We start from the raw sequence: 25655 nt of genomic DNA on the forward strand, positions 1-25655 counted from the left end.
GGGACTACAGGTACACACCACCACACGTGGCTAATTATTTTTTTTTATTATTTTGCAGAGATGGTGGTCTCGATGTGTTGCTTGGCTGGTCTCGAACTGGGTTGAACCAATCCTCTTGCCTTGGCCTCCAAAAGTGTTGCAATTACAGGTGTGAGCCGCCATACCCAGCCTTGTACCTCTTTTAAACATTTGTTCACTGTTTATTCAATGAGTCAGGATCAGCACATCACCTACCATATCGAGGGCAAACCACCAAAGCAGAAGTCCAGAACAGAGACCACATTTCTGATGTATGACATGTTGACATGGCCTAGGACCCTGTCTCTTAATCTGGTTTGGAGACAGTTTTGGATTGGAACTCAAATTTGCTGGTTCCATAGCCTGTGTACTGGGCTATGGCACTCAGACCTCCTGATTCCTGGACAAATGTACTTTCCCTGCAAACCGCTTTCTGAAAATCAAAACTGAAGATGGCATCATTTTCCCCTCCCAGGTCATTCCAGGGGTATTTCTTGTCCACCTACGTTGTGCAGAGTAATAAACATGAGACCAGGCAGGCAGGGTCTAGCCTCACCTAGAGGATAAGACCAGGCTGAAACATGCAACTGCATTTTCAGGCTGTGGTTTAATATTTGTCTCTGGAAATTCCAGCCAGGTGGGGCTAGTCTTGACTTCTCTGGCTTCTTTAGGAAGCTTTCTTTTCTGGCTCCTGATGTTTGGCTTTCTGCGGGAAGGTGCCTGTAAACTTTCTCCCCATGGACTCTGACCTTGCTGCTTGTAGTCTGATCATGGCTTTGGTTTCTTCCTTGCAGGAGAAGGCTTCCACTGCACAACTGGAAGAAACCATTGCTTTGGGAATTTTCTATCCTGCAGCCGTTAGCTACTCTTTGCTGGAATGCTGCCACCATGACTGCTAGAGACACTTCGTGGAAGCCCACAGGATGTGCCATCTTTTCTCATGTGGGCCAGGCACAAGCTTCTGTTCATTCCACCTATGGTTTGAAGGTCAACCCTCTGCAGCACCTGTTTAATCTCTAGAAGAGATGCCAATAAAACTTGGAAATGGGCCTAGCACGGTGGCTCACGCCTGTAATCCCAGCACTTTGGGAGGCCAAGGCGTGCGGATCACGAGGTCAGGAGATCGAGACCATCCTGGCTAACATGGTGAAACCCATCTCTACTAAAAATACAAAAAATTAGCCAGGTGTAGTGGCCGGCACCTGTAGTCCTAGCTACTCCGGGGGCTGAGGCAGGAGAATGGCGTGAACCCGGGAGGTAGAGCTTGCAGTAAGCCGAGATGGCGCTACTGCACTCCAGCCTGGACATCAGAGCAAGACTCTGTCTCAAAAACAAAAAACAAAAAACAAACCAAAGAAAAAACTTGGAAATGTTGTAGCTCAGGCATCTCCATTATGATTGAAACCACCTTTGCAAAAAGTATGACAGTGAGAAAAACATGAAACAGAAAAATTATGACAGGGAAAGAAATCTGACCTGATTCCATTTTGCTTCTAACCTCCAAGCTGCCTGTGTTCATTCTGGGCATAGACCAACCTAACCATGGGAGAAATTTAATTTACAGTTTAACTTTGAATCAAGGATAATAGGACTCCCTTTCTAAAACTGATCTCCTCCTTGTCCCAGTACTGAAACCATCTTTGTAAGATCCGTGAAAGACCACGAGATTGGGATTATAGGAGGGGTCTGAAATCTGCTAAGATGTAGGCTTAGTTAAATAATAACCTGTCATTGTTCCATAGCTTGCTTTCTTATAATCACTAATCACTCAGGATTCATGAAGCCAGACTTCACAAGATTTGTGACTTCCCTGATTGCTCATATAGATAACATCTCTATTGTAGAACCTAAAAGGGGCCTTTTGAGATGTTTTCCAGACTATTGCATTCTTAAAGTAACTCCATTTGGACCCATGACTCATGACTCAACCCAGTCCCGTGGTCCCCACCCAAAGGCTGACTCAGCTCACGAGGACTGTTTTCCACACCCCTATGATTTTATCTTCAACCAATAAGCACTACCCATTGCTTAGCCCTTCCCGGCCAAATTATCCATGAAAACCCTAGCTTCCAAGATTTCAGGGAGACTGATTTGAGTAATAAACTCCTATCTCCTGCTTAGCTGGCTCTGTGTTTATTGAACGCTTTATTACAATACTTCTGTCTCAGTAAATTGGCTCTATCTGTGCAGTGGGTGATAAGAAGCCATCAGGCAATTACACGATTACTCCTTAATACTTAATTAACAGCAATACTCATAAAACACTATTTCTAAATATTTATTCAACACAATCCCCAGAGGCCCAGTGGCATGAACCATAACACTCAAGTTTTTCAAACTGATACCTTAAACTTTCTGGGCTTTATTCACTTCCCAGATATGATGAAAATCAAGTTTCACAGCTTCCCTTTAGGAAGTTGAAATTATTTCTGATTCATGCCATAACTGCATCCAGTTCTCTCTCCTGCAGTATTTTTTGCTCAAGCCAAATGGGGCTTGTTGTGTTTTATCCTCATTCACACCATGTATTTCTACACTGTCACCCCTTTGTCCAAGCCATTCTTTTTGCCTGACATGCCCTTCTCATGGATGGATCTCTGCCTTCCCACAGTCCACTCATGCTTCAAAATGCCTCTAAAAACAAAGATATCAAAAAGACATCTGCACTTGTATGTTTATTGCAGCATTATTCACAATAGCAAAGATGTGGAATCCACCTAAGTGCCCATCAAGGGAAGATTGGACTTTAAAAATGTGCTATATAGACACCATGAAATACTACTCAGCCATTAAAAAGAATGAAATAAAATCATGTCTTTTGTAACAATGTGAATGGAACTGGAGGCCATAATCCTAGGTGAAATAACTCAGGAACAGAAAGCCAAATACCACACAGTCTCACTTGTAAGTGGGAGCTTATCAATGCATACACATGGTCATACAGAGGGAATAATAGACATTGGAGACTATGAAAGGTGGGAGGCTGGTAGGGGGTGAGGACTGAAAAAGTACCTATTGGGTATAATATTCACTCTTTGGGCGATGGGTACATGAAAAGCCCAGACTTCACCACTCCACAATATATTCCCTAAGAAACCTGCACTTGCACCCCCTAAATACATAGAACTACAAACAGAATTTAACCCAAAACCAACAGAAAAGCACAAAATGCTTCCAAATGCCAAATGTTTTATGCTGTGCTATGGATCTGTGTGGTGTGTGGAACACATTCAAAATTCAGAGTTTTCATGTCTCCCTCAGCAGGTACTTTCTGCTGGGCTCCCTCTTGTCTCTGACAACCCGGGATGCATGGAGAGTTCATACACACACACACACACACGTGTATAAATACGTATATACATATTTATTACTATATATATACATATTTATAACTACACATATACATATATGTGTTTTTCACGTCTGTATCTGTCTGCTTGTCTATACATCTCTGTATCCATCTACTTTTATTTATCCCTATCCATCTATCTATTCATTTCTCTCCATCTATACATATCTATTTATCATGTATCCATCTATTGATCTATATCTATGTATCTCTCCCTATCCATCTATCCATATATCTATCCATCCATTTTTCTCTCTCCATCTATACATATCTATATTTATCTATCATCTATGTATCCATCTATTCCTCTGTATCTGTCTATGTATCTATCATCTATCTATCCATCTATCTATTCCTATTCATCTGTTTCTTTCTCCATCTATACATATCTATCTATCTATCTTCTACTTATCTCTCTATGCCTATCCATCTGTTTCTCTCTCCATCTATACATACATATCTATCTATCTATCTAGCATCTATCTATCTATTTCTATCATCCATCTATCGATCAATCTATCTATCTATCTCATTTATTCTTCATGGCATGGCTTTGTGTCTTTTATCTTTAATTGATTCCAACAACACTCTGGGGAATGAATGAACACACGTTAAATAAATAAGAGAATGTCCCAGGATGCTACTGTCTGATTTTCTTCCAGGCCTATTGGCTGGTTGGGCCCATGCATGTAATGTCAAGGTTGGATATCTTGGCTGCTATGACATATTCCATTTGAGGAATAATTTAGAAGTGTGGGCGCAAGATAAAAATGTCAGTCTGGACCCTGATTAATGGGTGTTTCTAATTAAGCCTTGATATACAGTGCTCACAGCCAAATACAGTGTGGCTCCAGCGATAACTCACCAAATAGTGTGTTGTCTTCATTATCTCATTCCCTAACATGTCCCTGATGAGTTTATAAATCCCTGTGGAATCATGGCCTCAATCTCTTTAATGAGGCCTTTAAAAACTGGGGCAAAATTATAGCAGCAGATAAGGTTGGCTCCACTGTAGACCTACTTCATAAAGGTTTCTCCTCCCCCTAGTGAAATAAACACCATTTGCTAGACCAAGGAGTTTAATTCCATGTGAATTGGTCAGGGCATATGATTGAGTTAATTCTTCAAGCAGCAAAAGAATATTCAAAGTAGTTTCTGTCTTCCCTGACCTAGTGGGTAACTAGGTAACTAGAAATGGAAATATTCCTTTGCTCTAGTAAAGAGAAGGGTAGAGGCCAATGGTTCACACCTGTAATCTCAGCACTTTGGGAGGCCGAGGCAGGTGGGTCACCTGAGGTGAGGTTCAAGACCAGCCTGGCCAACATGGTGAAACCCTGTCTCTACTAAAAATACAAAAATTAGCTGGGCAAGGTGGCAGGTGCCTGTAATCCCAGCTACTCAGGAGGCCGAGGCAGGAGAATCACTTGAACCCAGGAGGTGGAGGTTGCAGTGAGCCAAGATGACACCACTGCACTCCAGCCTGGACGACAGAGTGAGACTCCATCTACAAAAAAAAAAAATTGTACTTTTTGTAGAGGTGGGGTTTCACCCTGTTACCTAGGAAGGTCTCACACTCATAAACTGCAGTGGTGTGATCGTGGCTCACTGCAGCCTTTCCAGTAATTTTTCTGCATTTAAAAAAAACAGTTGAGGGCTGGCACAGTAACTCACACCTGTTAACCCGGTACTTTGGTAGGCCAAGATGGGAGGATTGCTTGAGGTCAGGAGGTCGAGACCAGCCTAGTCAACATAACAAAACCCCATCTCTATTTAAAAAAAAAAGAAAAAAAAAGAGGCTGGGCGCAGTGGCTCATGCCTGTAATCCCAGCACTTTGGGAGGCCTAGGCAGGTGGATCATCTGAGGCCTAGGCAGGTGGACCATCAGCCTGGGTGACAGAGCGAGACTTCGTTTCAAAAAAAAAAAAAAAAAAAAACAAGGCTGGGTGCAGTGTCTCACGCCTGTAATCCATATAGTAGCAAACTTTTTTTAAAAAAATAAATCTTTGTTCCCATTTCAGATTGAGGTCAGGAGTTGGAGAGCAGCCTGACAAACACAGTGAAACCCCGTCTCTACTAAAAATACAACAACAGCAAAAATTATCTGGGCTTGGTGGCACGTGCCTGTAGTCCTAGCTACTTGCCAGGCTGAGGCAGGAGAATCACTTGAACCCAGGAGGCAGAGGTTGCAGTGAGCCGAGATCGCACCACTGCACTCCAGCCTGGGATACAGAGAAAGACTCCATCAAAAAAAAAAAAAAAAAAAAGAAAGAAGAAAGAAAGAAAGAGAGAGGGAGGGAGGGAGGGAGGAAAAGAGAGAGAGGGAGAAAGAAAGACAGAGAGAGAGAGAAAGAAAGAGAAAAAGAAAGAAAACATAACAGTTGAGGTTAAATGAAGTAAATTTTTAATTTTTTTCACTTAGTATATCATTACTATCTTCTCTTATAATTAGAAATTTATAAAGTTTTCTAAAATGCCTACACAATATTCCTTTAGGTAAATCAACATAACTTACCAATTAATTTTTGTTGTTGAATATTTCAGTTTCTTGAAACTTTTCCATATAATGGCCCAGGCACAGTGGCTTTACAGGTGGGATTATGCCTGTAATCCCAGCACTTTGGGAGGCCGAGGCAGCCGGATCATGAGGTCAGGAGATCGAGACCATCCTGGCTAACACGGTGAAACCCCATCTTTACTAAAAATACAAAAAATTAGCCAGGCTTGGTGACGAGCGCCTGTAGTCCCAGCTACTCGGGAGGCTGAGGCAGGAGAATGGTGTGAACTCAGGAGGCGGAGCTTGCAGTGAGCTGAGATTGCACCACTGCATTCCAGCCTGGGTACAGAGTGAGACTCCGTTTCAAAAAAAAAATCCATATAGTAGTGAACTTTTAAAAAATAAATAAATATTTGTTCCCATTTCAGATTGTTTTCTTGCACTGGGATCAAGCTGAAAGTATTAACAATCAAAATACTTAGAATTTTGTTGATGAATTAATGCTAATTATTTCTCAATCTTTACCACTTTTGGGCGTGAGCCACCACTCCCGGCTAAAAATCCATTTTAAAAGCCCAATTTTTCACTTCTATTTGCTTCAGTGTTTTTCATCTGTTAGATGGAGTTAATAACAATAACACCTATTATATCCACCTCTGATGATTGTTTTTAGATATGTAATGAAGGGCTGGACTCAGTGGCTCACACCTGTAATTCCAACAATTTGGGAGGCTGAGGTGGGAGGATCACTTGAGCCCAGGAGTAAGACCATCCTGGGCAACACAGACTGCATCTCTACTAAAAATTAAAAAAAAAAAATTAGCCCTTCATGGTAGCACATGCTTGTAGTCCCAGCTAGGAGGGAGGTTGAGGCAGGAGGATCACTTATATGTTCACTTTCCTAGCTAGTTGCTGTGAAGGAGAATGCTTTCTTCATGGCCTCATCTGTCATTTCATGTCCCTCTGAAGAAAACTAGTTTCCACTGTGTAGCAGGCAGGCATGTAACTATCTAAAGCAAAGTTCAGTCCTAAAAGGGTCTGGGAGAACAAATTATGTACTAGGTGAAGCAGTGCATTGTGGGAATCACAAAACAAACAGTACTCCAGAAAGACAAATATCAGAAGCTTCCCCTTCCATTTTTTTTTCTTTTTTTTTTTTTTTTTGAGACAGGGTCTTGCTCTGTTGCCCAGGCTAGAGTGCAGTGGTGATCACAGCTCACTCCAGCCTTGAGCTCCTGGGCTCAAGCAATTCTCCCACCTCAGCCTCCTTAGTAGCTGGGACTACAGGTATGCACGACCATGCCTGGCTAATTTTTTGAATTTCTGTAGTGATGGGATCTCACTATGTTGCCCAGGCTGGTCTCGAACTCCTGGCCTCAAGCAATTGTCCCAAAGTGCTGAGATTACAGGTCTGAGCCACCTCACCTGGGCCCCCTTCTCCATATGCCTCCAGAAACATGTCCCTGGAGAGTAGCCTGCTCCCACACTGTCACTGGATGTCATGGGGTCAAAAAAATCTCCTGCAATTGTGTATCTCAGACATTTCTGTGTCTGTCATCTTCACTCTGGGACCCTAAAGGCAGAGGGCCCGAGTGTCAGTAACTCTGGGCCTCCCCTAAAGAAAAAAGGAGATGGTGGCTCATCTAGGAAGTGGAGGAGCAGGGGGTTCCTGGTTCTCAGGCCACGTGTGATCTCTGCCAACCCAGGGCCTGCCCCAGCCTGCAGGTATTGCTGTGTGGTGGGAACACCCGCTTCCCTTGTGCACAGCCTTCGAGAGGGGATCGTGGCCTCAGCTCCAGGGGTTCCTGGCCAGGGCCAAGCGCTCCTTCTGCAGAGGCCTGCATGCATCTTACCCCTTTGACTTGTATTTCCATGGCTTCACCTCCCCACCTGCCCCCCAGCCCTTCCTGACTGGCCAGCCCCTCAGTAATCCTCCTCGGCCAGGCAGAGCAGCACGGCCTTGGGTGTGTTCTTGAAAAGGGCTGCCCAGTTCTGCTACTGCCCCTTCTTCACCCAGGGGCCATAGATTCGGGAAGCGTAGGCATCAATGAGCCAGCACAGAGGCTGGAGGGTGTAGGGGTGGGTCTCGGATGACGATCTCCCGGGTTACCGGGTTCACCCGGCGGTACTGGTAGTAGATCCGCACTGAAGCCAGCACAGTCAGAGCGATCACCTGCAGGGCCAGGCGGAGAAGCTGGGCTGCAGCCCCCGCCCTGCTAGACCCTGCCCCTCCAGCACAGGACTCTCTGGGCTCCTTTGCCACGAAGCCTTGGGTGGCTTCTGCGGGGCCCTCCTAGTGTCCCCCACTTCCCACTTGGCCAGCATCCTCAGGGATGGAGCCAGTGGGCCGACACCTGCCATCTCTGAAGCCATCACAGGGCGGCTGGGAGGGGAGGGGTGGGTACTCTGGAAACCCGCGGGGTATAAGGACCCCTGGGAGAGGAGACGGCTTAGAGGTTTGCACTTGGGGAGCTGGCGACAACTGCCGCAGGGCCTGGGTCAGGAGGCTTCGTACCTTGAACTTCCCCTGGAGGCTGAAGTGCCGCACTTCCTCCACCACGTACTGCTGGAAGAAGGGGTGTGCCAAGGCCTCTTCCGCTGTGCAGCAGCTCTGGGGTTGCACCAACAGGAATCGGGAGGCCTGGAAGGGGAGGAGAGGGTACCTGAGAACGTTAAGGCAGGTCCCCTCCAGCACGTCAGGAGAGGCGGGGCCTCCCTGGGCAAGGGAGCCTGGCATTGCGGCCGAGCCCAGGAGCCAGTCAGCCTCGCCTCTCACCAGGTCCTTCACGGTGTCCGAGTAATCATCCTACTCGGGTGAGCCAAACTGGTAGTTGCCACTCATGATCATTCTCAGCATCAGCATCTGCTTCCGGTGCCAGAAGGGTGGGGAGCCAGCCAGCAGCACGTACATGATGACGCCAGTGCTCCACCTGGACGTGAGAGGGCCCAGGGCCACTTACCCAGTGCCAGGGGCACCGACCCAGCCCTGCCTGCTTCCTCCCTCGCCCAGCCCAGGCGGGTGATCCTCCTCCCAGCGCACTCACATGTCCCCTCCTTCCGTAGCCCAGATGGTCCTCATTCATGGAGCACTCCATGATCTCAGAGCCAGGTAACATGTCATGACCTCTGCAGGAACAGTCATCATCAGGACAGGTCAGCAGGGCACTCAGAAGAGGAAGTCCAGGCCAGGTGCAGTGGCTCATGTCTATAATCCCAGCACTTTGGGAGGCTGAGGCAGGCAGATCACCTGAGGCCAGGAGTTAGAGACCACCCTGGCCAACATGGCAAAACCCCATATCTACTAAAAATACAGAAATTAGCTGAGTGTGGTGGCACATGCCTGTAGTCCCAGCTACTCAGGAGGCTGAGGTAGGAGAATTGCTGGAACCTGGGAGGCGGAGGTTGCAGTGAGCTGAGATCGCCCCACCACACTCCAGCCTGGGTGACAGAGTGAGACTCTGTCTCAAAAAACAAAACAAAACAAAACAAAAAGTGGAGTCAGCTGAAATACATTTTCAAGTGTAAATTTTTTTTTTGTTAAAAGTTGATGAGATCCTTCTTAATAATATATGCCTCATATTAATGGCAGGTGTTATTAATATAGTTGCTTCTGATCTCCTGAGCACACCCAGTGTCAGTGACTGCCCTGAAACAGCATACCAAATGTGTGTTTGTGTTTGCCAGTATTCTTCCGGTGAAAGGGTCCAAAACTTTTGCTAGATTTTCAAGGAGTCTATAATTCCCACTGTCCCCTAACACCACAAAAATCTTTTTTAGGCTCTAGAAAAGAAATAATCTAAAAATGATTTTTAATTGCTAAACTTAAGTAACTGAATATGTGTATTTAAGCAACTTAATATTATTCAACAATATAACTGTGATTGTAAATACATTAAATTAGAAATCAGAGAGAATTAAATATCTATTCCTACTTACATAACTCATCTATAAAATGTTTATTTTACTTTATCCTTGGGAAGGAGCAAGTAATTTTGCCACCTAAATTATTATTTAAATAACTCTAGGGGGAAAATAAGAGACTGCAGAGAAAACATCCAATGATGTTTCAAAATCTTCTTTTAGGCCAGGCACAGTGGCTCACACCTGTAATCCCAGCACTTTGGGAGGCCAAGGTAGGCAGATCACAAGATCAGGAGTTCGAAACCAGCCTGGCCAACATGGTGAAACCCCGTCTCTACTAAAAATACAAAAATTAGCTGGGCATGGTGGTGCATGCCTGTAATCCCAGCTACTTGGTAGGCTGAGGCAGGAGAATTGCTTGAACCCAGGAGGCAGAGGTTGCAGTGAGCCAATATCGTGTCACTGAACTCCAGCCTGGGTGACAGAGCAGGACTCCATCTCAAAGAAAAAGAAAAAAATCTTCTTTTAAATTCAAAATTTAAATATTAAAAATCCCTGTATAGTAAAACTGCTATGTCTTTGGAAAAACAATCCCCCGCCTTACATGCCTTCAACTGTATCATATCTAAAGGAACAAAAATTAGTGATTTAGCACATTTAAAGTAAAGCATGCTAAAAGCTTCAATTAAAGGCAAATGCGTAACTTTCACAATTAAATTTCTAAGGTATGTGCCCTAAATAAAAAAAAAATTACAGTAAAATTTGCTAAAGCTAATTTATTTCCCAAATTACTTTTGTAATTACACTAAATCACTATGAAAATAAATATGCTGTGCGATTGTCTTGTGAAAGTCTGTTCAAAGTTCTAAACCTGCTAAATGTGTGTACTTTCTAAAAGAAATTTGCAATATTTAACAGCTAAGATACTGTAAGTTTTTTAGCCTTGTGAAAATAATCTGACCAAATATACTCAAATACTGTGAAAAAATGTTCATTCATGCATATTTAAAATGAATTTTTGAAGTCTCTCACCAGTAAAAATATCTTTCAAATTTTTAATTTTTAAACTAACATCTCACTTCTAGTCATCTTTATTAATTTTTAAAAAATCAAAACAAACAATTGTGCTTACAATATAGAAAATGTAAGGAGATCACTTTTTGTCTTCACATTTACTATTTTTTTCCAAATAAAACCTTTTATTAAATGGCTGGAAAAACCATTTAAGTTATATCATTGCCTGTCTGCTTTTTAATAGGAAACTCTTACCCACACACATATAGTAGTAAAGCTTACAAACCTACCAGCAAAATTAAAAACCCAGACAAAGTAATGGAAAAAGCCTAGTAAAACAAGAAAAAGAAAATGGCTACAACGTAACCTGAATGTGAAACTAAATCCCCAAAGATTTAGCTCCTTCTAGGGTTGTCTTTCTAAGGTTAAAGTTCCTGCAAGCCACACCCCTTCATGTGACCAATAAAATCAGAGCCGCCACAGAAGGATGGCCTAGTCAGGTTCTACGTTGCTGCATTACACGTGACCCACATTTGGAGTGTAATAAAAGACAATCATGTTTCCTTTAAATTACGTGTGGTGGTCTTTCCTAAAGAACACATTAAACAAGTAGATTTACATATTTTTGCTCCAGTGGTTAGTAGGTCACTATGTGCAAAATTTTCCAAAGGAATTTCACTTAAATAATTTCAAAGATCGGCGGGGCGCGGTGGCTCATGCCTGTAATCCCGGCACTTTGGGAGGCCGAGGCAGGTGGAGCACGAGGTCAGGAGATCGAGACCATCCTGGCTAACACAGTGAAAACCCATCTCTACTAAAAATAAAAAAAGTAGCTGGGCGTGGTGGTGGGCGCCTGTAGTCCCAGCTGCTCGGGAGGCTGAGGCAGGAGAATGGCATGAACCTGGGAGGCGGAGGTTGCAGTGAGCCAAGATCGTGCCACTGCACTCCAACCTGGGTGACAGAGCAAGACTCAGTCTCAAAAAAAAAAAAAAAATTCAAAGATCAATAAAAATTTCCAAAAATTTTGAGTAATAATGGTTGCCAACATCTTGTTTTGCCAAGTAAGAGTATTAAAACCAAACATAAACAAAACTCCAACTACTATCATTATAATTTCATGAAAGGACACTTGAATAAAGAGTAAAAGATACAACTGAGTAAGTTTAATTTTTTAAAACAACTTGAAATTTTCAGAAAATTGTCTTTATTTCTATTTAGATCAATGAAAACTCTTGTCATGTATCAAGAATTCTGAGGATCTACCTTTGAAACTTGTATTTTTAGTCATTTACTTATAAAGTTTTCCCAAGATGACTGATGGAGAAGGCTATAAAGAACAGAAAAATAAATTAACATAAAAGAAACAGAGACTAGGGTTTGCCCCAACTTGGAGCAAGGTATCTATTGTCACAATTGGTACCAATGATAGACATCAGTTCTGAAAAAGAGTCACCAATCAAATGTGACTTTAAGTAAAGGTTACAAGGAAGATCAAGGAAAAAGGAGGCAGATACAACTTCAAGAAGGACGTTTAGCAAAAAAAAAAAAAAAAAAGAGAGATGGCCCTTCTCTTACTGGGGATCGCTTCCTTTAAGAGATCAGCAATCTGGATATGACCAACTCTTCTCCCCTTTCCTTTACAAACCCTGGCTGAATTTTCTTTGATTTCAGAGGTTACCATTTCTGTGGCTTCCAACCACCCAGTAACCTTCATACAGGGCTGCAAGATATATTCTCTAAGGATACAAGAAGCACTTAGATAGCTCCGTACTTTCTTTGTCAGAAACAGGTAATTACTGGATAGCTGCTAAGAACAGCATCCACTTCTCCAGATCTGACCTTGAGACGAATTATAGCTGACTGGACAAGTTCAGCTAGTCTTCAGATTTAAACCACACAATCTAATTCAGCTAGTCTTCAGATTTAAACCACACAATCTAATTCTTCAGATTTAAACCACATAATCTAATTCTTGTTTTAAGTGCCTCTAAAATAGAATTGTTCTAGGGCTCTTGACATAACAGAAAGGCACATTTTCAGATATCTACACATATATTTTAATTAATTTTAATTTTTTATTATACTTTAAGTTCTAGGGTACATGTGCACAATGTGCAGGTTTGTTACATATGTATACATGTGCCATGTTGGTGTGCTGCACCCATTAACTCGTCATTTAACATTAGATATATCTCCTAATGCTATCCCTCCCCCCTCCTCCCTAATTTACTCCCTGGAATAGGATTAGAGAAGGTAAGCAAGAATAAATTCATCTACCTATTCCTTTTATTAAAGCCTGTCCTTTGTTTCCACACAATCTGTAAGTGAAAACTCCATCAAAAATGGTTCATTCAAAAAAGTTTCTGCTATTAACAAAGCATAACAATATACATTTATGCTGTTGTGCATAGAGAACATTATCCAAATTTTCTAGTGAGGAGCCAGGAGAAATTTAATGAAAATGAAACAATATGATTATTGACTACAGAAAGAATACCTTTTTTGGTGAAAAAAATATATACTTACTTAGTCAGGTGCCCTTTATTCTTGTTGTTATCAACTCCATTGTAAGTCACAGCTGCCAGTTTTCTGCTTTCATAGTTCTTGTAGTGGACATTATTAGTAACATCTCAAGTCCTGCATGTGTGTTCTGTCATAAATAAACAGCAAGAGTTTGCTTCTATTAATAGCTAGGGGGTATAAAGCTAAAAAAGCTTTAATATAAATTCAAAATTTTACCAAAACAAAAATTTCAGATTTAAAATGAACAAAAGACTATTGTTAAGGAAGGTAGCATTCATCTGTTTTCATTTACACTCAAAGTAGACCAATAAAAAATAAGCTAACTTGACACCAAATTTAGATTCCATAGAGATTTTAAAACCCACAGCAAGGACTTCATGACTAAAACACCGAAAGCAATGGCAAGAAAAGCCAAAATTGACAAATGGGATCTAATTAAACTAAAGAGCTTCTGCACAGCAAAAGAAACTACCATCAGAGTGAACAGGCAACCTACAGAATGGGAGAAAATTTTTGCAATCTACCCACCTGACAAAGGGCTAATATCCGGAATCTACAAAGAACTCAAACAAATTTACAAGAAAAAAACAAACAATTCCATCAAAAAGTAGGCGAAGGATATGAACAGACACTTTTCAAAAGAAGACACCTATGCAGCCAACAGACACATGAAAAAATGCTCATCATCACTGGTCATCAGGGAAATGCAAATGAAAACCACAATGAGATACCATCTCACATCAGTTAGAATGGCGATCATTAAAGTCAGGAAACAGCAGATGCTAGAAAGGGTGTGGAGAAATAGGAACACTTTTACACTGTTGGTGGGAGTGCAAATTAGTTCAACCATTGTGGAAGACAGTGTGGCGATTCCTCAAGGATCTAGAACTAGAAATACCATTTGACCCAGCCATCCCATTACTGGGTATATACCCAAAGGATTATAAATCATGCTACTATAAATCATGCACACTTATGTTTATTGTGGCACTATTCACAATAGCAAAGACTTGGAACCAACCCCAATGTCCATCAATGATAGACTGGATTAAGAAAATGTGGCACATATACACCATGAAATGCTATGCAGCCATAAAAAAGGATGAGTTCATGTCCTTTGCAGGGACATGGATGAAGCTGGAAACCATCATTCTCAGCAAACTATCACAAGGACAGAAAACCAAACACTGTATATTCTCACTCATAGGTGAGAAGTGAACAATGAGATCACTTGGACACAAGGCGGGGAACATCACACACGGGGGTCTGACCGGAGGTGGAGGGCTGGGGAAGGGATAGCATTAGGAGAAATACCTAATGTAAATGATGAGTTGATGGGTGCAGCAAACCAACATGGCACATGCATACCTATGTATCAAACCTGCATGTTGTGCACATGTACCCTAGAACTTAAAGTATAATAAAAAAAAAAAAGAAAAGAAAAAGAGAAAGAGAAATGGGCATAAGAGGGAAGACTTTCTTCTAGGGCATTTGAGAAGATTGTCAAGCCCAGATGACAGGCACCACCTTTCCACCTTATGCCTCATTAATGGAAATAGCACAAAGCCCAGATCTAAGGCAGAGCTTCCCACCTATGGGCCTGCATCTCAATCTTCACCTTCCAGGAGCCAGGCAGTGTCTTCTTGGCTGATTACTTCTAGTTTACCACATTATGATATCCAAATATTATAGCTCCCCTCTCCCTTGTGATGATCATGGAAAATATTGGTGGCTCCAAATTCCAATTGTTTCACCTTAGAAAATAAATCTGAGAATCCCCCTACCACAAAGCACAGTACCTGGATACAACAGGCACTCAATAAATATTTGCTCAGCCAACGCAAGGATAAATGAATGAAATTCCTCATCCCTGTATTCATTTCTGAAGACCTGCTGGTGAAAATCTAGCTGTAAACATCTTTCAGATTTAGTCCATTGAGGTATGAAAAAGGAAAAAAAAAATGACGATGTAAACGAAGTCAGGAGCTGGCACAGGAAGTGCAATCAGATTCTGCTTCCCCTGTAATTAAGTGTGCCCAAGGCCGCTGACTTGGGCGATGACAGCGTGCAGCTTGCCTGCCCGCCCTGGGTGCCTGGGAGGGCGGGCAGCCCTCAGGATGCCGCTGCACAACACGTTCGCCACCTTATCAAGAATTCCACAGCCACAGGAAGATTTCTCACCCCGCCATAACCCCCGCGGGCTGCCCGGTGCTGTCACATGTCCCTGCTACTCAGAGAGGGAAAGCCACTAGGGAGGCCCTCAATGGAAATATTACCCCCTGTCCAGGGTAGCATGGGCTTGATCGCCCCTGATTATTTCTGATCACTGTCACAGGCCAAGAGCACAGCGAAGTCAAGAAAGAAATGGCCTCGTTAGTGAGAGTGCAGCGGTCTGGGGAGGCAGCAGTGGCGTGGAGGACCTTCTTTTGTGAGGGCAGTGAAGAGAGGGGAAGGAGTGGTGTCTTTATATTGAGATATTTTGAGATTCCTGCTTTCTCCACTCACTTCAACTGCCCAAATAGGTTCTGCAGGTTCCGAAAGGTTCTAGAACTTGTATAGAATCGAACCTACAGCTTCTCATGGAACAAACCCAGAACCAAGAAAATCTGGTGGAAGTCACCTGGTTTAACTCCTTTGAGGTCTAGACCAGAAATTAAATAGTGCTTAATCTATTACTTTAAAGAAGCCTAGTTCTAACTTTACCTCAGCTCGCTCCCTCTTTTGCCTAGGATAGGAAGGGTGGGTGCAAAGGGCAAGCTCCCTGTAGGTCAGCCTCTTGGAGCCCTAAGTTTCCCGCCACTTCTATGCACTACAGGCTTTCCCCGGGGTGGGATCCGCAGCCCAGGGACCTTGTTTGTCCTCCTCTTGATGCTGGTGACTGCTGCCCAGCCACATACCCTCAGATTCATTTTTAAAGAAACGTCAACAGCTGTTAAATGGCAAATGAGCCTTTCAAAGAGGTGGGATGACTTTGAAAAAGGGCTTGAGGACAGCAGTCGACCTCTGACCGTAGCCCCTCAGGTGCCCTCTCCATGCCACCCTCTCTCCCTGTCCCCGACCTCCGCTTTCCCAGTGAGCCTGCCTGCTCTTCAACGCCCCTCCCTGCCCGCTTCTGCTGTCTCAACACCTCCCATGTTGCTTGATTCCTAAAATAACATAGAGGAAAACTTTTTTTTTTAAGACGGAGTCTCCCTCTGTCGCCAGGCTGGAGTGCAGTGGTGTAATCTCGGCTCCCTGCAACCTCTGCCTCCTGGGTTCAAGTGATTCTCCTGCCTCGGCCTCCTGAGTAGCTGCGACTACAGGCACGTGTCACCACACCCGGCTTCTTTTTGTATTTTTTTTTTTTTTTTGAGACGGAGTCTCGCTCTGTCGCCCAGGCTGGAGTGCAGTGGCGTGATCTCAGCTCACTGCAAGCTCCGCCTCCGGGTTCACGCCATTCTCCTGCCTCAGCCTCCCGAGTAGCTGGGACTACAGGCGTCCGCCACCATGCCCTGCTAATTTTTTGTATTTTTAGTAGAGACAGGGTTTCACCGTGTTAGCCAGGATGGTCTCGATCTCTTGACCAGGTGATCCACCCGCCTCGGCCTCCCAAAGTGCTGGGATTACAGGCATGAGCCACCGCGCCCGGCCAAAAATATTTTTTTAAATAAAGAAAATAAATCCTCGGCTGGGTGCGGTGGCTCACGCCTGTAATCCCAGCACTTTGGCAAGTGGAAGCGGGCAGATCACAAGGTCAGGAGATCGAGACCATCCTGGCTAACACGGTGAAACCCCGTCTCTACTAAAAATAAAAAAATTAGCCTGGCGTGGCGGCATGCACCTGTAGTCCCAGCTGCTGGGGAGGCTGAGGCGGGAGAACGGCGTGAACCCGGGAGGCGGAGCTTGCAGTGAGCCGAGATTGTGCCACTGCACTCCAACCTGGGCGACCAGGCAAGGCTCTGTCTCAAAAAAAAAAAAAAAAAAACCCCATAAATCTCCCAAAGCAGTTACTGAAGGATGACCTTTCTATGAAAGAGTATTCATCTTTATATTATCTATTTAAATACTAGATAAGAAACTGTAGTTTAGCTACTACTGAAGCTCATAAAATCTAAAAGAAACTGCCTTTTAGCAATATTACTAAGGTAATATATGAGTTTTTATTAATACATAATAATATATTTCAGATCACATATCAAGTTGTTTTCAAACTAGGGAATTTTAGAATAAATTTCTGTTTCTTCAAATTGTCTAGGTGAATGGCATTTTGGTTAAACAAATTTTTGTTTATAGCATTTCTATCATATATAAAATCAATACATATGAGATAAATCTACAATACATATGGGATGATGCCATCATTATTTAATAATTCAAGACACTGAAGACACCCTCAGCTGCTCTATGGATATCCTTTACCAATGCAGTGTTCTTGGATATACATGGGGTGGCAATACTCTGTACTGTCAGTCCTCCCTCTTCTCATCATCTATTCTATTTCAAACTTCCTATATCTGCCATCATTCATCTTCACCACTTTACTAAAACTCCCTTCTGGGAGACAAACATAAAGGTGTATTGTTGGCTGGGTGTGGTGGCTCACGCCAGTAATTCCAGCACTTTGGGATGCCAAGGAATGTGGATTACATGAGCTCAGGATTTTGAGACCAGCCTGGCCAACATGGTGGAACCCCATCTCTACTAAAAATACAAAAATCAGCCAGGTGTGGTGGTGGGCACCTGTAATCCCAGCTACTTGGGAGGCTGAGGCAGGAGAATTGCTTGAACCCAGGAGGTGGAGGTTGCAGTGAACCAAAATCGTGCACTGCACTCCAGCCTGGGTACAAGAGTGAGACTCCATCTTTAAAAAAAAAAAAGTGTATTATTGTACATTTTTATCATTCCTTACATCCAGAAAACTCTTACTGTTACTTTACAGTCCAGCTTCTTGAATCTCCCCCTTTGTGAATAAAATGTGATATTCAATTACTCTGATTCATATCGTACTGACATTTCCATGAAATTCTCTGGTAGTTCACTCCCCTTAGTCCTAAGTCTGGGTTTTCCAAAAATCTCATCTCCCAGACTCTGTCCCTTGATAAATTCATGTTCTCTTATAGCCACAACAGTTACTTCTAAAGCTCTACCGTGCCACTTCGGGCCCATCAGGCAAAATAAATAAGCAAGTAGGATCAAGTTTTTACAGCATAATTTTGCAGGTAATTTTAAATCTCAAGCCCTGTGAAGGTTACCAAAAAAATCCTATAATAGAGAGGAACATTAAAAAGGAGAAATAAGATATTCACTTCACAAAATTACTCCTTTGGGATTCTAGTTACTAAACTCCATCTTGCAGTTTGATATGTATGAGTTACTGCCCAGAATATATAGACAGTCCTTCCATCCTGTGCACTGGGATGATCACTTCCACTTCTTCAAATCCAGCTAAAAGCATCACTGCCTCAAAGAAGCCTACTCCAGCCAGAACTGTTCACTTGCCTCCTCTCTGCTCATGTCCTATATATCACATAAGCAGAGCTCACCAACAATATTTTTCATCAACAGTTTAGAGCACTGCTGCCAAATAAAAATACCATGTCAATCATATCAGTAATTTAAAATTTTCTTAGTAGCCACTTTTAAAATAGGAAAAAGGTGAAATTCATCAATTTTATTTAACCTGATACATCCAAAATATGATCACTGCAGTATACAATCAATATAAAAAAATTATGGAGATTTTTTTCCATGCTCAGTCTTAGAAATCAGTGGTATATTTTATATTTGCAGGACATCACAATTCAGACTACCCACATTTCAAAGATTAATAGCCACATGTGGCTACAGGCTGCTGTACTATTTAATAAGAAGTGCATATCTAGAGTCTAGCTCCTTGCTCTATAAAGTGTGATCTACCATCCAGCAGCATCAGCATCACCTGGGATCTTGTGAGAAATGTAGAAACGCAGCCCATCTCAGAACTACTAGAAGAACTAAATTTCACAGGATACCCAGGATAGGAATGCATAGCAAAGACTGAGAAGCAGTAAATTAGATCATATATACCTTGGGAGTCTTACAGAATTGCTATTGCCATTCAACTACGATATAGTATTACCCCACTGACTAATATGGAACACTGCATTTAAATAACAATAGCTTTTCTATGAATCATGTTTTCTCTACACTGTCCAATGCAATTTTCTGAAATGAAGAAAATCTTCATATATGTTCTGCACAAAATGGCAGCCACTTGCCACATGTGGCTGTTGAGCACTTGAAATGTATCTGGAGCAAAGGAGAAATCGCATTTTAATTTAATTAATTTAACTGATGTAAACATTTGGCAAATGACTATCATACTAGATAGTACAACTCCAGGAGAATTGGGTACTATGTCACAGTTTCATCTCTAGGAGAGTCCTTAGGACAAATTTGGAAAGTTCTAGTCAAGATAATTCTTCTGATTAACTGTACTTCTTCTTTTTTTAATTTTATGAAGTCATATTTACCATCTTACACTGGCTAAGGGCAAATTTGCATCTTACCTCTAAGGAAGCATAATAAAAGTTACAACATGTGCTTTGCATGTATTAATATTATTCCAGCTTATCATCAATTAACAATACTAATATCCATACCTGTACAGTCTTTTTAATTCTATGAGAAGGACCTGGATACTCTGGAGAATGCAAATCTGTGAGGAATAATGAGTTGATTAATGTCGACTTTCCCAATCCGGATTCCCCTAAAAGAAATAAGGGAAAATATCTGTTAAACTCACCCACTTTACCCAACCTTAAATATTCAACAGATGCTATAATCAAACATGCTTTATGCAAGTACTTCTTGGTGAGACAATGAAATGACATTAGAAAATATGCTACAAAGAGTATCTTTGTCCTCAGTTTCTTAGCTATCAAATTAGACTCATGTTTCCAAGGATTATTTTCAGCCTTCTAATTATACCACTTATATTCATTAAAAGTAATGTATCTAATAATTTACATTTTTAACAGTAATGTATTCCCAAGGAAAAAATTCAGTCATTTTTTTTTAAAATCCAAGTTGGATTATGTATCACTGCTTCAGTGAAATAAAGTTTTTCTTTATTAATAGACAATAATGGATGACCAAAAGAAATCACACAGCTACAAAAAGCAAAAATCTGCTAATACAAAGAATAATTAATCACAATGAACATCTCCATATAAAATTCTAAATCACAAAAAATACTTTCTAATTTAGCCACCCATCAGCCTAAACATAAGGGTGCTTCTCCATAAACCAGAATCCAAAAAAATCTTAAGTAATTACTTTTTCTACTGCTTCTACTCGAGGTAGACATGAAGGAAGCTACGGCATGATTTCTACTCTGATCACGTACTCTTTTTTGACTCTCCATGTCTAGTCCAATATACATAGTCTAGTGTATAGTAACTATTACAAGTATACCAAAATATAAATGGCTTCAAGCTATATATAACCTAAGGTTAAAACAAATTAGAAATCATATTATGATAATTAACAGGGCACAGAGTTAAAGTATTTATTGTTAATAATTCACCTAGAATAATAGGCATGTTTAGCCTAAGAAACTGATGTCACAATATTTATATGTCTAGGAGGAATTCTTTTTATATTAGCTTTCAAAAGAGATAAGATCCTTTCCACATGGTTTGGGCTTACTCCTTTGACTAAGAGCATGCCACTTTTTACTAGATGTAAAAATGCCATAAAGGTCTAAGTCACAGGAAAGTAACATGGGTAGGCCACACCTGATTCTTTCTTAACTCTTACACCTTGAAGGCAGAAAGACTAGAATAAAACCCAAGCATTTGGATGTTAACAGAAATATCTATATTTCCTTTTGGAAATATAAATGAAAATTTTAGTATATACAACAATGTTTTGGGAAATTAAAAACAAAAGTATGCTAATTAAAATATTAACATTGTACTCAATAAATCATGTTTAGAGGGTTTTTTTCAGTTTTTTACCTTTTTATTAGTGGTGAGGAGTCGGAGAATAAGACGACACAGGACAAAGGGAAAAGAGAGAGGAAGAAAAATAAAAGGCTCAAAGGTAACACAGTAAAGTGTAAATAGTGGCTGCTCTGGGGATAGTACAATGAGGGTGAGATTTTTTCCTTAGTTTGTTATACTTCTGGGTGCTGCAAACTTCCTTCAACATGATTCTATTATTTTCATAATTTAAAAAGCATTATTGAGTGGCATCAGCAAAACGGCAAATTAAGAAGCTCAAAGACTCATTCCCTCACAGAAACACCAAAAACAACCAGAAACTAGTTGAATTAACCTTACAGGACCTGTGAAAAACAGTCAAATGTCTATAGCAACAAAGCAAATGCCCAATTAAGAAAAAAAAAAATGTAAAACTTTTGTGACATTTTTCTGTGGTCTTGTCCCACCCCTTCTGCAGTTTATCTGGGTCTGGAGGAGGCAGCAAACCAACTCCCAATTCATTCTCTTCAAATGGGTGGGAAGAGTGCAGACCTAACTCGTAACATTTTACCCTCTCTGGTCGACCAGAAGGACTGATTCCTGTTTACCTAACTGGGACCTCATCCGGTGAGAGCAGCAATGGGCGCCATTTATGAAAGCTGCAAGGCTACACAATATGTTTACACCATAAGGAACTAGAAAAAAGAAGAGCAAACTAAACTCAAAGCTAGCAAAAACAAGAAAAAAATAAAGATTAGAGCAGAGATAAATAGAAGAGATTTTAAGAGTAGAAATCGGCTGGGCATGGTGGCTCACGCCTGTAATCCCAGCATTTTGGGAGGCTGAGGAGGGTGGATCACCTGAGGTCAGGAGTTCAAGAAGAGCCTGACCAACATGGTGAAACCCTGTCTTTACTAAAAATACAAAATTAGCTGGGTGTGGTGGTGCGTGCCTATAATCTCAGCTACTTGGGAGGCTAAGGCAGAAGAATCGCTTGAACCCAGCAGACGGAGGTTGCAGTGAGCCGAGATCGTGTCACTGCACTCCAGCCTGGGCAACAAAGAGTAAAACTCTGTCTCAAAAAAAAAAAAGAAAGAAAAAAAGAAAAGAATAGAAATCAGCCGGGCTCAGTGGCTCATGCCTGTAATCCCAGCACTTTGGGAGGCTGAGATGGGCAGATCACAGGGTCAGGAGATTGAGACCATCCTGCCCAACATGGTGAAACCCCGTCTCTACTAAAAATACAAAAATTAGCTGGGCGTGGCTGCGCGTGCCTATAATCCCAGCTACTCAGGAGGCTGAGGCAGGAGAATTGCTTGAACCCGGGAGTCGGAGGTTGCAGTGAGCCGAGATTGTGCCACTGCACGCACTCCAGCCTGGTGACAAGGCTGGACTCTGTCTCAAAACAAACAAACAAACAAAAATAGAAATCAACAAAACCAATTGTTCTTCAAAAGAATAAACGAAATTGACAACCCATAAACTAGATTGAGAATAAAAGAGAGACTCAAATTACTAAAATCAGAAATAAAAGTGGGGGCTGGGCATGGTGGCTGACGCCTGTAATCTTAGAATTTTGGGAGGCCGAGGTGGGGGGATCTTTTCGGCTCAGAAGTTCAAGACCGGCCTGGGCAACGTGGCAAAACCCTGTCTGTACCAAAAATACAAAAAAAATTACCCGGTCGTGGTGGCACATGTCTGTAATCCCAGCTACTCAGGAGGCTGAAGCAAGATAATTGCTTGAACCCAGGCAGCAGAGGCTGCAGTGAGCCGAGATCGCACCACTGCACTCCAGCCTGAGTGACAGAGCGAGACTCTGTCTCAAAAAAAAGAAAGAAAAGTGGTTCATGATTTTCCTAGTTAAGGACTGGACTGTTTGCCACCACCCCACCCCCGCTTTTTTGAGTAACTTCCTTTTTTGGAAACGGTGATGAAGGTTTCTCCCTTTATTCTAAACACTGTGTACCTCATAGTACTCTCTGCCATCAAATTTCTAAATGCTTTCTGCTTTTTTAATACTCTTTAAAAATTAGCAAATACATAGTTATACTTTCAGTTAAGATTATATTTTTTCCCATTGGATTCTTTCTTTATCTTTTAAATTCTTAACATTGACTATGTGAAGTAATACGGTGTATACCCTGAACTCAGCTATGAGATATTTAACATATCAGGGGATATATAAATAAATTAACTTCCATCAATTCCTAGACTACTTACACTGAAATTATGGACCAAAGCTTTCTAATTCAATTCCCAAGTGGTATTAAAACCAAACTGTATTGTATTTCAAGAAACTTTATCCATGGTTACAAAAGTTTAAAAACTTATCAAACATGTGGGAAAACTGCAATTTAAAGATAAATGATTAGGTTTCCTATTTTTTTAAGACCAACTACAGTGTGAACCATAACTACACTAAATGGGTGTTCTCTATCAAAGTCAACACTGCAAACAACAAAGGGTATCATCTGGCCAAGAAAAAGATAATTTCTGATTCCAACTCAAAACTGCTCCTGTGTAACAGGTGTTTCTCTAGTTCTCAGCTCCACATTTATGCTTGAGTTATTTCTATGCTAGTTGTACTTTTCTTTTTAAGTTGCCTCTGGGCAAAGTAAACATTTCATAACAGATTGAGAACTGTTCAATTTCCTCAACTCTAAGATACAATTTTGCCCCCCAATGTTTCTAAAAACAAATGTCTCATAATCAAAATGTAATTGACTGTACTATTTAACCTCCCTCAAATCAAATTTGATTATATGTTTCAGAGTAGATCTTATCTTAGAATCAAGGAAGCAGGAAAATCAAAGCACTTCTTCCCCTAGAATTGAATTCAATTAGAAAAGCCAAATCAATAAGACCTTAATTGTCCTATAATTGAGAACTTTATATTTAATTTTTAGAACAATTTATTCTGAACTAAAGGGATTTCTATTTCCTTCTAAATTGGAAGACCCAAAGAAACAGAAGCCTTTAACACAAACTTGGATGAGAAATAAGGAAAGTAACCAAGACCATCTCCCACCTTGAGGCTCATGAGGTGAAACAAAAGCTCACACTTGAGAGAGTTATATGCCACAGGGGAAATGATCCTCAAAGAGACAAGTTTCATTCAGAGTAAGGAGGCAGAAAAAATAGGTACCAAAAAGTAGTTGAGAACTCAGTCTGCTTTTTCTGGTTCTGTACATAAGGAGCTTGGAAGTTGCCACTCCATTCTAAGAAGTAAAAAACTGAACAGATCTGATCTTTAAGAGCAGGATCCGACCTTTAAGAGCAGTGAGGACACAAGGCAATGATCCAGCAATTGCTCTTCTTGATGTTTACCCAGCGAAGTTAAAAACTTAGATTCACACAATGTCCTGCACACCGGTATTTGCAGCAGCTTTATTTATAATTGCCAAGATGTGGAAGCAATCACAATGTCCTTCAGTAGTCGAATGCATAAATACACTGTGGTACATCCAGGAAATGGAATATCACTCAGCACCAAAAAGAAATTAGCTACCAAGCCATGAAAAGACATGGACCAATGTATACTGATGAGTGAAAGAAGCCAATCCAGAAAGAATACACACTGTATAATTCCATTATTATAATTCCATAGAGTGAGCAAGATACTTGCATTTTCGGTTTTCTTACATATCAAATTAGTATTAGAGTATGAACTATGAGGAATAAATTAAATAATATATGTGAAATCTGAGCACAGTGCCTGGTACACATTAAGTGCCTAATAAGTAGTTGCATTATTTCTGTGATTCATTTAAGGAAATTAGAAACACATGAAAGTTTGATATGACAGAGGCAAGAATATAAATAACAAAATTTTAAAAAATACTTAAGGCAAAAACTTGGAAACAATGGGAAGTTAGCAAATTCCACATTAAAAGACTAATAGGTCTTTTGGATATGGATAAATCAAGTGCTTAAAAAGTAAAAATGATTTAAATAATATGCTTAATTGTCAAATATATACACAGAAATTTCTACCCAGAGAATAAACATATTTTTGAAACCTATGGAATACTTAAATAAGCTGATCCTATGTAAGGCTACACAGAAAAATAAATCAATACTGGAATCTACAGATCATATTCTCTGAAGGTAGTGAAATTAAAAATTAACAAAAAATAATGCAATCCATCTGCCTACTTACATATCTCTCCTAACTCTTCCTATGTGAAAATTACTCAAATACAAACAAAATGAGTATTACACATAAAAAACTAAGATATATGACTAAAGTATTCAGAGAAAAACTCATGCTTAAAATAAGCCTAAAGAAAATAAGTCAACCATCAGGGTGGTTCTTGGTGAAACTGTAAACTGGTACAACTTTTCTGAAGAATAATTTGGTAATCTATCAAAATTTAAATCTACATGCCTTTCGACCCAGGATTTCACTTTCAGAAATGTATATTACAGAAGCATTTATATGTATGCCTAGAAA

General features: G+C 41.0%; 1 pseudogene; it reads right to left on the reverse strand.

The window, feature by feature from the left end:
• Positions 1-7784: 7784 nt before the first annotated feature.
• LOC100445568 (phosphorylase b kinase gamma catalytic chain, skeletal muscle/heart isoform-like) lies at positions 7785-8956 on the reverse strand (annotated as a pseudogene).
• Positions 8957-25655: the final 16699 nt, after the last annotated feature.

The sequence above is a fragment of the Pongo abelii genome, chromosome 6, assembly GCF_028885655.2.
Source record: "Pongo abelii isolate AG06213 chromosome 6, NHGRI_mPonAbe1-v2.0_pri, whole genome shotgun sequence".
Lineage (NCBI taxonomy): Eukaryota > Metazoa > Chordata > Mammalia > Primates > Hominidae > Pongo > Pongo abelii.